Source organism: Pleurodeles waltl, chromosome 6 (assembly GCF_031143425.1).
Source record: "Pleurodeles waltl isolate 20211129_DDA chromosome 6, aPleWal1.hap1.20221129, whole genome shotgun sequence".
In the NCBI taxonomy this organism is placed as follows: Eukaryota; Metazoa; Chordata; class Amphibia; order Caudata; family Salamandridae; genus Pleurodeles; species Pleurodeles waltl.
The window spans coordinates 1,016,226,894-1,016,240,671 of record NC_090445.1 but is presented as its reverse complement, the minus strand read 5'-3'; positions in this window follow the sequence as shown (position 1 = coordinate 1,016,240,671).

Here is a 13,778-nt window from a genome sequence, read left to right as displayed (position 1 = left end):
CTTCCCTGTTGCTCAGCGGGGGAAGCAGCCATGTTAGTAAAGGCACGTGGGCAAGCAGCCCCTGGTTATAAATGTGGTGGCTGCCCCTCTTATGCTCAGCAGGAGCTGCAGCGCTACTTGACACAGTTAACAGTAAAGGCGGCCGCTATAGCAGGCTGAAATATACAGAGTATGACGAAACATCAGGAATATAGAATAAAACATATCTTACCTGATATGGGCGAACGTCACACACGCGCACAAAAGAAACAAGCATCGGCAAAGCCAATATGTCTTGTCGATTCAAGACATATTGGCTTTGCCAATGTGTTTTAGCCCATTGGCGTAACGAAACTAGAGGGGGCCACCCTGAAAACCAAATTAAGGGGGGCCCCCTCCGGACTCACTCAGGAATAAGTGCTGTGCTGAGGGGGCCCTGTGGAGCTTGGAGGTCCCCCACACAGGCCCTTTGTTACACCACTGTTTTAGCCATGTTGTATACCAGCGTGGCTGCTGTTCAGCATTGCTAAAAGTTAGTAGCATAGAGGAAAGTTGTGTGGAGTTGCATAGAGTGGAATAGCGAAAAGTGGATTAGAGTGTTGTAGAGTGGAGTGGCAGGGAGTTTTGTGTACTGGCATGGTATAGTGTAGAGTCGCGAAGAGTGGCATACCCTGGAGTGGTATAGAGTAGAGTGGACAGGTGTAGAGTGCACTGGTGTAGAGCATTACAGAGTATAGTGGCGTAGAGTGCAGTGGCATTGAATTCTACAGTGTACCATGCAGTGCAGTAGCTTGCAGTGATAAAAATTAGAGTGATGCATAGTAGAGTGCAGTGGTATAAAATGCATTGGTGCAGAATGGAGTAGTGCAGTATGAAGTGGTGCAGAGTAGAGTACAGTGGCATAGAGTGCGGTGGCGTAGAGTGGTGCAGAATAGAGTGATGAAAAGTTGAGTGATGAAAAAGACAGTGGCATGGAGTCGAGTGGCACAGAGTGCAGTTGCTTAGAGTGCAGAGCAGTGTTGAGTGGCATAGACTGCAGTGGCATACAGTGGTGCAGAGTAGATGCTCATAGAGGGGTTTAGAGTAGAATATAGTGCTGTAGAGTGCAGTGGCATAGAGTACAATGGCATAGAGTGGAGTAGCGTAGAGTGTAGTAATGCTGAGTAAAGTGGCACAGAGTTCATTGGTGGAGAGTTCAGCATTGCAGGGTAGAATGTCAGAGTGCAGGGATTTAGTGCAGCATAGACAGCAGTGGCATAGAATACAGTGATGCAGAGTAGAGTTCAGTGGCATAGAGTGCAGTTGTGTAGAGTGCATTGGCGTAGAGTGCAGTGGTTAAGAGTAGAGTGGTGTTAAGCAGGGTGGCATAGAGCAGAGTGGCACAGAGTGGGATAGCATGGGGGAGAGTGCAGTGCCATAGAGTAGATTGTTTCAGAGTAGAATTAAGTGGCGTAGAGTGGAGTGGTGCAGGGATGAGTGCAGTGGCATAGAGTGTAATGAGTAGAGCAAAGTGGTGTAGGTTGATTTGGCATAGAGTGCAGCTGTCCAGGTTAGTATCAGAGTGGCATACAGTGGATTGGCATAGAATGCAGGGGCATAGATTTGATTGTTACTGAATACAGTGCATTGGAGAAGAGTGTATTGACATAGAGTGCAGTACTGCAGAGTGCAGTGTTGCAGAGTGGCATAGAGCACAGTGGTGCAGAGTGGAGTTGTGCAGAGTAGATTGGTGTGGCCTAGACTGGAGTGGTATAGAAAGCAGTTGCAAAGAGTGCAGTGGTGTAGAGTGGCAAAAAGTGCATTGTCACAGAGTAGAGTGGTACAGAGTAGACAGCTGTAGTCTGAAGTGGCACAGAGTTGAGTGGTCAAAAATGGAGTGGTGCACAGTAGAGTGCAGTGGCATAGAATGGAGTATTCATGATGTGGTAGCACACTGGCATTACAGACTACACATTTTCAATTGAAATTACCATTACAATTGCATAGACATACAGTTTTACTAATAAAACTATACAGTGCACAGACGAAAATGTGTGGAAATTGTATCAGCTAGTGTAATAATTTGTTTTGACCATATTAATGTATTTGTTTCCAACACACTTCAGAATTAACAAACAATTTACTTTGTTGGTGTTCCTAATTCTGATATAGTCTGAAATACTTACGCAGTTCATTTAAATGATGTTGGGTGCTAGAAAAAAAGCTCTTTACTACCCCATTATGCAGAAAGATTGTCACATAAATCCTCTCACTTTGAAGTCAGAGAAAGAAAAGTAAACAAGCGACCTTGGAAGACAATGCCTTACATTAGGCTTCGGTCTTTGAATGCACAGCAAATGTGATGAGATAAGAACAAGATTTTGAGGCTTGTTTACAGAATGGGAACACTCCGAGGTATACTGTAAATAAGTGTTTGGCAAGGGAAGGAACAAACTCAAGCTGGAAAGCCTAAACAAATAAAGCCAGAAAATGGAAAGCAAGAAAATGTGAGTTACAAACCACTAAGCCAATGGCAAGCAACGGGCAGATTGCATCCCTTGGTCAGCTTCCGAATCTCCGCAAGACAGCTTCAGCAAAGCAGATAGCGGTGCTGTCTAATAGGCTGTGGCCTAAAAACAGGAGGCATTAAGGGCTCCACCCACACTTTTGTGTCACATGACAGTAACTTCCAGTGAGGCCATATTGGGTGGAGAAAAGCTTTATTATTGCTCTCTAGGTGAATTCTGTCCACTGATCAGAGTGCTCATGGGTGAGGACTGGGACGAGGAAGACGGAGGAGGTAGGTAAAGACAAATACTTGACATTTCATTTTTTATAATATTATAATATTTTATAATATTGAGTCGTCCAGTGGGAAGGATATGTCCAGACGTGGGTCTTGTGCTCTCTGTGCCACTGGATTCAAGCTAGCTTGGCTAATGAAGGGTGATACCCTGAAACCGGTCCCTGGATGCTTGTTTCTGGTCCAGGGAGGACCTGGCCTGGCAGTTCAGGCTGGACTGATCCCATGAGGAAAAGGGTCAAGACTGATTTGCATCTGGCTGGGTCCAAACTGGGGTGGTGTGGTGAGCAAAGAAATTATGGATTAAACACAGATCTGTGACTGGGGGTGTGTTTACATTGTTCAGCACTCCGTCCATCATCCTTTTGTTTTGCTAAAGCATGTCAACAATAGGCAGCCTACCACCAGCATCATTCCCAGGATGCAGCAGCATCCTTCTCTTTCTGTAGCAGGTCACCATTGTTACACTATGTGGCAGCCACTCATGTTCTTTAGTCACCATAGCTTTAACAGCAGCCGCACTACAAGGCAAGTCAACTGCATGCTTCCCCTAAACACAGCACACAACTGGAAAATCGACTCATGAGAAGATGGCACCAGGGGAACGGAGTCTTTTGCCAGGAATGGACAAAGGATACTGTAAACACTATACTACTATACACCAGACAAAGCAGCCATCTGAAAACCTTTAAGATGCCTCTTGTAGACAGGGCAAGGTTATGCTTACATGCAGACCTATTACAAGATAGAACACTCATTGCTTGATCCTATGTTATCCCTTACCAAAGCGGTGGCATGATCTTCTGTAGAGCTACTTAGGAGACTACTATCCAAGGTTAGTAACTAGTGAATGTAAGGTGTTGCAACACTACATAAGCTCATCTCTGTCACAGTGATCGTCCATTTGTACTGCACTTGTTTCTCTCTGGTTTTTGTTTCAGTATTGGTTGACTTGCTTGTTCTTGTGTGGGGTATTGATTTTGTTTGCTTCTTTGGAAGTTTTTCTGACTTTGTTCATCTTTCCCCTCTCACCCAAGGTACTTCCCCTCTGGTTGTCTCGAGGTTGCCACTCTTTTGATTTGCCACATAATTATACGTTGCATTGTTGTTTACACCATGCCAGAGAGGTGTCTGTAGAAGGTTGCACTTAACCTTCTAAGTTATGACAGCTGAGGAGAAAGGCTGATGAAAGGCCACACTATGACAATTATAGTCAGCTTTCTACTTGCAATCTTGGTTGGCTGTAGCATGTCACCTATATCAACACCATCCTACTCTGACTGTATTATGTCACATATAGCCAGCCTTCCACATTATTGTCTCCTGCCTGCTCCAAGTCAACCTGTCTACTATCAGCATCTATCCGAAACTGAAGCAGGCCACCCATATGTTTTGACTGAGTTATTTTCATTATTATCCAAACGCAGTATCACATGGATTCGGTTTAATGTTTGTAGGTTTTACAAAGGGCTTGTCTTTGTCCTAGGGTTCTTGTAACTATCATTCTGACAGCCATGATGCCTTAAAGAAAGAGACTGAGAGATGGAGATCAGAGAAGACCACCTAGTTCTTCAAATTTGAGTAGACGTTTTTATTGCGTTTTCGGTTTCACTGAACCCTATGTGTTACATTAGATGACATATTTAAAATGAGATAAAGCCTATAAAACCAATGTCATGGTTTTCTTGATCAGGCACATACCGAAGCAACCAAATTTGATTTCCCGGTGTTAAAATGCCCAGTGCTAAGGACAGGCATGAACTTCTCTAGGATTGTCGGGGAGTCACTCTTGAATCCCATAGAAGTAAAAAATCTAAAGTACAGTGTGCTCTTTTATTTTGTGGTTCAGAGTTTCTGAGACCACCCCCCAAGTTTTCGAAAGCGTATGTTGTTACAGCCTCTATCAGCAAGCAGAAATCATGGGTGACGATGATTAAAGGATTGAAACAAAGTAGGTGTTCAAGTAGGCCATCAGAATTTGGGCCCGTATTTATACTACGTTTGCGCCGAATTTGCGTCGTTTTTTTCGACGCAAATTCGACGCAAAACCAACGCCAACTAACGCCATATTTATACTATGGCGTTAGACGCTTCGGGCGCCAAAGTGCCCGGAGTGTGCGTCATTTTTTAGCGTGAACCCCTTCCTTGCGTTAATGAGATGCAAGGGAGGCGTTCCCGTCTTAAAAAATGACTCCCAGGCCTTTACGTGGTATTTATACTCCCGGGCAAAAATGACGCCCGGGAGTGGGCGTGGCCAAAAACGGCGCATTTGCGCCGCTTTTTAACGCCTGGGTCAGGGATGGCGTTAAGGGACAAGTGGGCTCAAAATGAGCCCACAGTGCCCTCCCCTGCCCCCAGGGACCCCCCCTGCCACCCCTGCCCACCCCAGGAGGACACCCAAGGATGGAGGGACCCACCCCAGGGACATTCCGGTAAGTTCAGGTAAGTATTATTTTAAAAAAAAATTTTTTTTTTTTGGGTGGCATAGGGGGGCCTGATTTGTGCCCCCCTACATGCCACTATGCCCAATGACCATGCCCAGGGGACATAAGTCCCCTGGGCATGGCCATTGGGCAAGGGGGCATGACTCCTATCTTTACAATGATAGGAGTCATGTTGATGGGGGATGGGCGTCGAAAAAAAATGGCGCAAGTCGGGTTACGACGATTTTTTCGACGTAACCTGACTTGCCCCATTTTAAGACGCCCATACGCCATTTTCCCCCTACGCCGGCGCTGTCTGGTGTACGTGGTTTTTTTCCACGCACACCAGGCAGCGCCGGTCCGCTTGCGCCGGCTAACGCCATTCCATAAATACGGCGCCCGCATGGCGCTTCAGAATGGCGTTAGACGGCGCAAAATTTTTTGACGCTAAACTGCGTTAGCGCAGTTTAGCGTCAAAAAGTATAAATATGGGCCTGTATGTAGTAAACAATACACTGCATCATTTTTAAACATGCTGCTCATGTAAAAGGGCATTGTTAATTGTAATCCATGAGAGAATACAATGTAAAAACTGAAAATAATCTGTTTTGTGACCAAGCAAGAGGAAATTACAAGGCTGATCATTCACATGGATCCAGAGTGTTGTTCCATGACAGTTCATAGGATCACTACTGAAAAATTCAAAGGGGCTTAACAATTGATCTTGTGACTGCTTTTCCTCTTCAGTGTTTCCGAGTGACCTCCAGCTCCAGGTAACTTACAAGGAAGAAGAGCACTGTCTGTGTGTCCCTAATGCTCCCTTCTTCAGGTAGAAAAAGGTCTCCCACCAACCAAGAGAGTTGGTGAATGCAAGATGAGAATTGACTTAAGTTCTCTCCTCGTTCTTAGGAGCATGCTTACTTTTGGAGAACGTTTTCAAATATCCTGTAGGACTTCTTGGTAGTCAAAAGGTGGATTTTTGAAGGGCAAATTTCCTTATGCTGTGGTCTTCTCAATTTGGCAGGGTGTTGGGCACTTAGGGGCATATTTATACTCTGTTTGCACCTGATTTGCGGCATTTTTTTTAATGAAAATCCAGCGCTAACTTAACTCCAAATTTATATTTTGACGCTAGACCCGTCTAGCATCAAAATATTGGAGTTAACGCCATTTTTTGCTTGCGGAAAACTACTTTGCGCCAATGAGATGCAAGGTAGGCGTTCCTGGGCAAAAAATGACTCTAAGGCCTTTGCGCCTTATTTATCCTCCCGTGCAAAAATCACGCACGGGAGGAGGAGGGCCCTAAATAATAACGCTAAGCATGTTTAGCGTCATTATTTAACGCCTGGGTCAGGTCAGGCGTTAGGGGACCTGTGGGCTCATTTACATGGTCAGAGACCATGGCAGCGGTCCACAGGTGCCCTTCCCTGCCCCCAGTGACACCCCCACCCACACCTGGAGGACACCTAAGGATGGGGAGACCGATCCCAGGGAAGTGCATGTAAGTTTTAATTCTTTTTTTTTTAAGTGCCATAGGGGGACCTAACTTGCCCCCCCCCCTCCCCCACATGGCACTGTGCCCAATGGCCATGCCCATGACATAAGTCCCCTGGGCATGGCCATTGGGCAGGTGGGCATGACTCCTGTCTTTAAGAAGACAGGAGTCATGTCCATGGGGGTTGTGCGTCCAAAAATGACGCTAGTCAGGTTAGAGTCATTTTTCTGACTCTAACCTGACTAGCGTCATTCTTTGACGCACAACCTCCTGTTTCCCCTACGCCTCCCCCACCCGGTTAACGTCATGTATTTTGATGCTAACCGGGCCTTAGCACCGGCTAGTGTCATTCCTTAAATATGGCGCTCGACTGGCGTCCAGGAATGGCAGTAGCCGGAGGTAAACGTTTGGATGCAAACCTGCGCTAACGCAGGTTTGCGTCAAAAAGTATAAATCAGGGCCTTAGTTATTCCCTCTGTACATTGCTTACAAGATGCTTGATAATATATCTGAAACGAGCAATATGGTATCTCTCCAACAATGGAGAAATGGAAAGAATGACAGATAAATCTCCAGGCTACCGTTGGGAAGCCTTTTTTGAAGGAGGATGACTTTGTTCCAAAATGGCCTTTTGCAGGTACTTAGAATACAACTGTTATAATCAAGGCACCATTTCTCTGCTCCATAAGACCTAATCCCAGCGGTACCGCATTGTAGATCTGTTTGGAGAACCAGGTTTTTTAATTCAGGCTCAATTCTTTTTTTTGGTACTCAATTTCGTTTTCCAGAATACATCCTTGTCAATCTAGTATTATTTGTTCAAAAGTGTTTATTTCAGCTACCTGTGTCTGTTTTACTGTGGACACTCTGTGTTTCAGGCAGCCTGGCATCTTTTAATGTGGTGTGTTTTTTTTTATTCGTTTTTGCCGTGACTGTGTGAATTGCCTTGCTAGTTTGTGGTACACCCCCCCCTTTTTCTCTTCAAAGTAAAAAGGATACATACATCTTGCAGAGTGTGTTTTTAGGAGACTGTTTTAATCTGTTTCTGTGATTTAAATTGTGCTTAAAAACTGTCTGCCCCCCTGTATTTTTGCCTTTAAAAAAGCCCGATTTCAGAGTGCGTGCACAGCAGTATTCAAGTGTTTGTTTCTTAAACAGTCTCTCCCTTACCTGGAAAATAGACTCCGCTAGCTTGGAATTGTGGATTCAGCCTGTCCGTATCCAAGGAGATTCTGAATAGAGCAGTAGTTGCCTTTCCCCCTGACCACAGGGACTGGACTTCAGTTAACTTGCTCCTTATATAAGTTCCTATTGGTTGTTGCATATGTTGTTGTAATAGGTTGTTGGGAGATGGTCTTTCATTGGTTGCTGGCTCCAGGGCTGGGGTTATGATTGGTGGATAGGGCTGGGAATCTGATTGGCTTTTGGTTCTAGGGCTGACAATCTGATTGGCTGTTGGTTGTAGGGCTGTAATTGGTGGATTGGGCTGAGATTCTGATTGGCTGTTGGTTTAGGGCTGTGATTGGTGGATAGGGCTGAGAATCTGATTGGCTGTTGGTTCTAGGGCTGAGAATCTGATTGGCTGTTGGTTGTAGGGCTGTAATTGGTGGATAGGGCTGAGATTCTGATTGGCTGCTGGTTCTAGGGCTGTGATTGGCAGATAGGGCTGAGATTCTGATTGGCTGTTGGTTCTAGGGCTGTGATTGGTGGATAGGGCTCAGAATCTGATTGGCTGTTGGTTCTAGGGTTGTGATTGGTAGATAGGGCTGATAATCTGATTGGCTGTTGGTTCTAAGGCTGTGATTGGTGGATAGGGTGAGATTCTGATTGGCTGTTGGTTCTATGGCTGTGGTTGGTGGATAGGGCTGAGAATCTGATTGGCTGTTGGTTCTAGGGCTGTGATTGGTGGATAGGGCTAAGAATCTGATTGGCTGTTGGTTCTAGGGCTGTGATTGGTGGTCAGGAATAGGGCTATGATTGGTGATTAGGGCTGGGTCTCCCATTAGTTGTTTGAATCAGGGCTTGAAATTGGATTGGCTAGGGTTAGGACCAGCTTCTTATTGGCCAGTAGAGCTATTAAAGGCTAGGACCCAGGGCGACTCAGCAAAGGGCGGAGAGGACAAGGGCAGCTGCCTGTTTGGGCTTGTTCTGGACAGGTAGGGACTAGGGCCAGAAATGCTGCCCAATTCTCAATGGACCAGGAATGGTTCCAGCCCCTACACATCCCTCAACATACAAACACATTATCTGCAAACACATCCAACTCCTGCATCACAAACTGACCACAGACAGATTGCATTACCCCATCACCCAACACAATACCCTTTATACAACACATTTACACATATCCCCCACAACTACTACAGTCAAACACCTGCCTTCTCACAGCAAACACTACTCTGTCCACTCCCACTAACACAACCTGCCATCACCCACACAACATAAAACTACAGTATACATTTCTCTCAGTCTCAGCCTTCCAGATACACACTCTCTGCTCATACTAACCAACAATACTATCCGCTGTTTGCTCCACACAGACCACCTGTCATCATAACAATGCCTTCAATCACACCATCTACAAACACTCTTTCCCTCTCTTCACCAATTACACACAACCATACAATCCCCACATTTCACTCCACCACACATATTACCTCTTCCAGTCATCGCAACTAACACTAACTCCCCTGACACACATCATCAACTCTTACACACCTCGTACATTCATCTCCAAAACACATCAACACCCAATCTAACACTCAAATTCCACTCACCAGCACTAACTCACATACAAATACCTCACCAAAAACAACTACACCAATATCCCCTCTCACTATTCCACAAAAACAATACCGACCACAAACATCAGCACATCATAGCAACACAAACTTACATTACACTTATCGTTATACACACTCTCACCCTCATGACTACACAAAGAATACAAATTCCATCCTATCTCCACCCCTACTTTCTCACTCTTCACAAACACCTACCACAAGCACCCATACCCAGCAACTTTCATTCACTCGCCTCTCCTCCATTGCACAATTTAGAGCCTTACATCATGATCCACATGCTCCTCCACCATCCCTAACCCATACTCCATCCACACTAAACAAACGCAAACAAAATAAAAAACATGCCACTCATAGCAACCTCGCATCCCCTTGTCTATTACACAATAAAACTACCCTACAAAAAACAGTACACTCCTCGTGGCTCTCTCAGCCACCAAGTACACCATCCACACACACAGACCCAACAAAATGCCTCCTTAACCTTCTGGAAGAGGAACACTATATTGAAAAGCAAGACTATTGTGAGCCTCAAACAGTTATCACAACTAGCAACACTCCTGCTTCAAGCTCACATTATACTACTTACCCTTCTCCTAAACAAAACAACACTACCACTAACACACCTTTTCTAAACTGCCAGCTCATAAATGCTTGATCACTCTCAAAAAACAAGCACCACATCTACGACCTGCTCACAGACACACAACCTGACTTACTATTCATAACTGAATCCTGGTTGGGAGATGACATGGACCCAGTGTTGCACGAAGCCGTTCCTCCAGGCTATCAAACCATCACACAAAACCCTATAGGCAAGGGAGGAGGTGGACTAGCTATTATATTCAAACAGGCATTGAACCTCAGTAAAACAGACAACATCTCCATACAAGGTTGTGAAGCCCTCCTTACCAGATGCCACCCTACTCCAACTTCCTCCTGTAACTTTCTCCTCCTTTACAGACCTCCACCTAACAAATCCACATTCCCAGATGCTTTTCTAGACACAGTCTCAAACCTTATTACACTATACTCCAACCTATGCATTCTTGGGGATCTAAACATTTGGTTTGACAAACCCAATATGCCCCATCCAAAAGCTATCACCACTGGCCTAGTCGCATTGAACCTACATCAGATTGTACACAATCCCACACACATCGCTGGTCACATCCTAGATGTCATTTTTGCTAAGCCTGAACTAGTTACTATTCATAGCATCATGCCAATCACTTGGTCAGACCACCATTTGATAACTTTCAGACATGCAACTCCACAAATCAACACACCCCACAACTACTTACATACATACACCTATCGACCATGGAGCAAACTCAATTTGGATGACTTAGAAACACAACTAACAGCCAACACAGATCAAGATACAATTAATTCTGTGCCAAAACTTTGAGTGGCTACAGGAAGCTTTTGATATCCTAATACCACTCAGAAAAACTAAACACAACAAAAGAAAATCAACACCTTGGAGAAACAAAGGACTTAAAAAGATAAAGCAACAAATCAGAAAGTTGCAGCGGACCTGGCTCAAAACAAACTGCAGCTACACAAACTTAACAGGATATACAAATCATCAATCAAAAAAGCTAAAAAGAGGTACTACTCAGACAGAATTCAAAATGCTCAATCTACAACCAAGAAATGTTATGAAATTCTCAATGAATTTTGAAACCCTACATGCATGGAAGGAAGTCATCCCACTACTCAAAATTTCACAAACAAATTGGCAACTCACTACACAACCAAGGCAGACACATTGGACTCCTATTTAAAACAGAAGAAAAACATCAGCACCAACCCTTTTCTAAAATACCCTCTAAGAATAAACCAACCCAACCTCTACAGTCCTTCAAACAAATATCCCAGGATGAATTTATGGATTTGGTCAAAGCAAGCAGACCTTCTGGTTGCCCTTCTGACCCTTGCCCACCACAAATCTTCAAGAACATTCTTCTATCTACTTCTGCTGCCACACCTGTAAGAAGAATCATCAACAACTCTTTAACTTCAGGAACTTTTCCTGTAGACCTGAAAAAGGCATACATACGACCTTTATTAAAGAAAACAAACCTAGACTCGCAAGACCCCAACAACTACAGACCAATCACAAATGGACCTTTCCTGGGCAAATTGATAGAAAGAGCAGCATTCGCCCAGATGTCACAATTCATTGAAGACAATTCTTTACTTTCAGACTTCCAAACTGGATTCCGCCCAGGAAGAAGCACTGAATCGGCACTCATAGCAATTTTCGATGATCTTAAAAACACAGTCGACCGAAATGGAGTTGCTGCACTACTTCTGTTGGACCTCTCAGCTGCCTTTGATCGGGTTGACCATGACACCCTAATTCAAAGACTCCACGAAGCCGGCATACAAGGGATTGCTCTCGACTGGATTACTTCCGATCTTCAAAAAAGATCGAATATCATCTACTCGCCCCCCTTCTCGTCCGAACCCTACCTCACAAAAGCAGGGGTCCCCCAAGGGTCAATCATCTTACCTTTGCTTTTCAACATCTACATGATATCTTTACCAGAACTGATCAATGATTTCCATCTCACATGCTACAACTATGCAGATGACACACAAATACTACTTAAATTAGAATGCCCCAAAAACACTGAAAACTCTCAAATCTTCAGTTGCCTCAGAGCCGTTGATCAGTGGATGACCTGGAGCCATCTCAAACTAAATACCTCCAAACAGAAATACTCATATGTGGTGACTGGAAAATGTATGACCCTCTATGCGTCTGGCCTGACGATCTCGGATCACCTCCTCAATTATCCAAGGAAGTTAAAAACCTAGGAATCACCATGGATTCCAAGTTAACTATGAATGCCCAAGTGGACAAATTAGCACGAAAAAGCTTCATCACCTTGAAGACTTTAGACGCATCTTCCCCCACCTCGGATTTCCACACAAGGTGCAAGCTACTATCTCGCTTGTACTATCCAAACTGGATTTATGCCAATGGCCTCTACCATGGATCATCTCTATCTGTTATGAAAAAACTACAACGTATCCAGAATTCCGCAGCCAGGCTACTATTACATGTAAAGCCGCAAGCCCACATCTCCCCTGCCTTGAGAGCACTACACTGGTTACCCGTTGCCAGAAGATGCACTTTCAAGCTGCTTTGTATCACCCACAAAGCTATACATGGAACAGGACTGCTTTTTATCAGAAACAAAATAACTAAACACATCCAACAAAGAAACCTCCGGTCAAGATTGGAACCCCGCATTAGAACACCACCATACAAGAAGAAGACTATAGGTGGTACATCCTTCTCCGTTCAAGCAGCCAAACTATGGGATTCATTACCCCCAACTATAAGAGCCACAGATAACTTTCTTGTCTTCAGAAAACTACTCAAGAATTGGCTCTTTCCTTCATAACCACCATATTCAAACAACTATGAACTGCATATGCCTATGTTGATAAATAGTTTTTTCAGATTATGTGTATATTTCTAGTTATGTCTAGTTTCTTTAGAAAATATGTATTGCTACTATGTCATAACAATAAAATACACACACACTCTTTAAACCTGTTTGACTAAGTATATTTTACCCATGGTTCTAATTATGTATTGTATGTGCATATGTGTGTGTATTCATGTGTGTATGTATATATATATATATATATATATATGTATATGTTTTTTCTGTGCTTGGCATGTTCGTGGGTCATTGCATGGCTCCTGGGTGGGTTGTTATACTAGATATCTATGAATTCCTGCTCTCATCTTATCACACTTATCTACCCATCATCATATATCATGTCTCTATCAAATTATCCTCCATTCTCACTCTGACTCATCCCAAATCCTTTCTACTACTTTCATCTCCTAAATAACTGCCTTAGCTCTTCCCTCCGCTTCCACAGCTAACTCACCAAACCTCACTCTACTACTGTGACCTCCCACACAACCCTACTAAATTCTCCTGCATTTATCTCACCCTGCTGCTATGCTCTCCCTAACCTTTTCACATACTCTTCCCTCCTCCATCCCCCTTTACTCATCCCAAGCCTTTGGGTTGAGTAAGTTAAGGATATACTCACAATTAACACTTCTGGATTTCTTTCCTCCTCCACTCCTCCATTACTCCAGTCAATCTAACTAACAAACTCTCATATCCGCGGCTCAAATTAACTCATAATAATACTAAAACTGTACTCATTATTTCCCGATACTAATCCATCACTAATTCTTGTTGGGTTCCAGAGTAGCGTGCTACTCACCGAAAAGCGCTTCGACGCCTCGTCAGGGG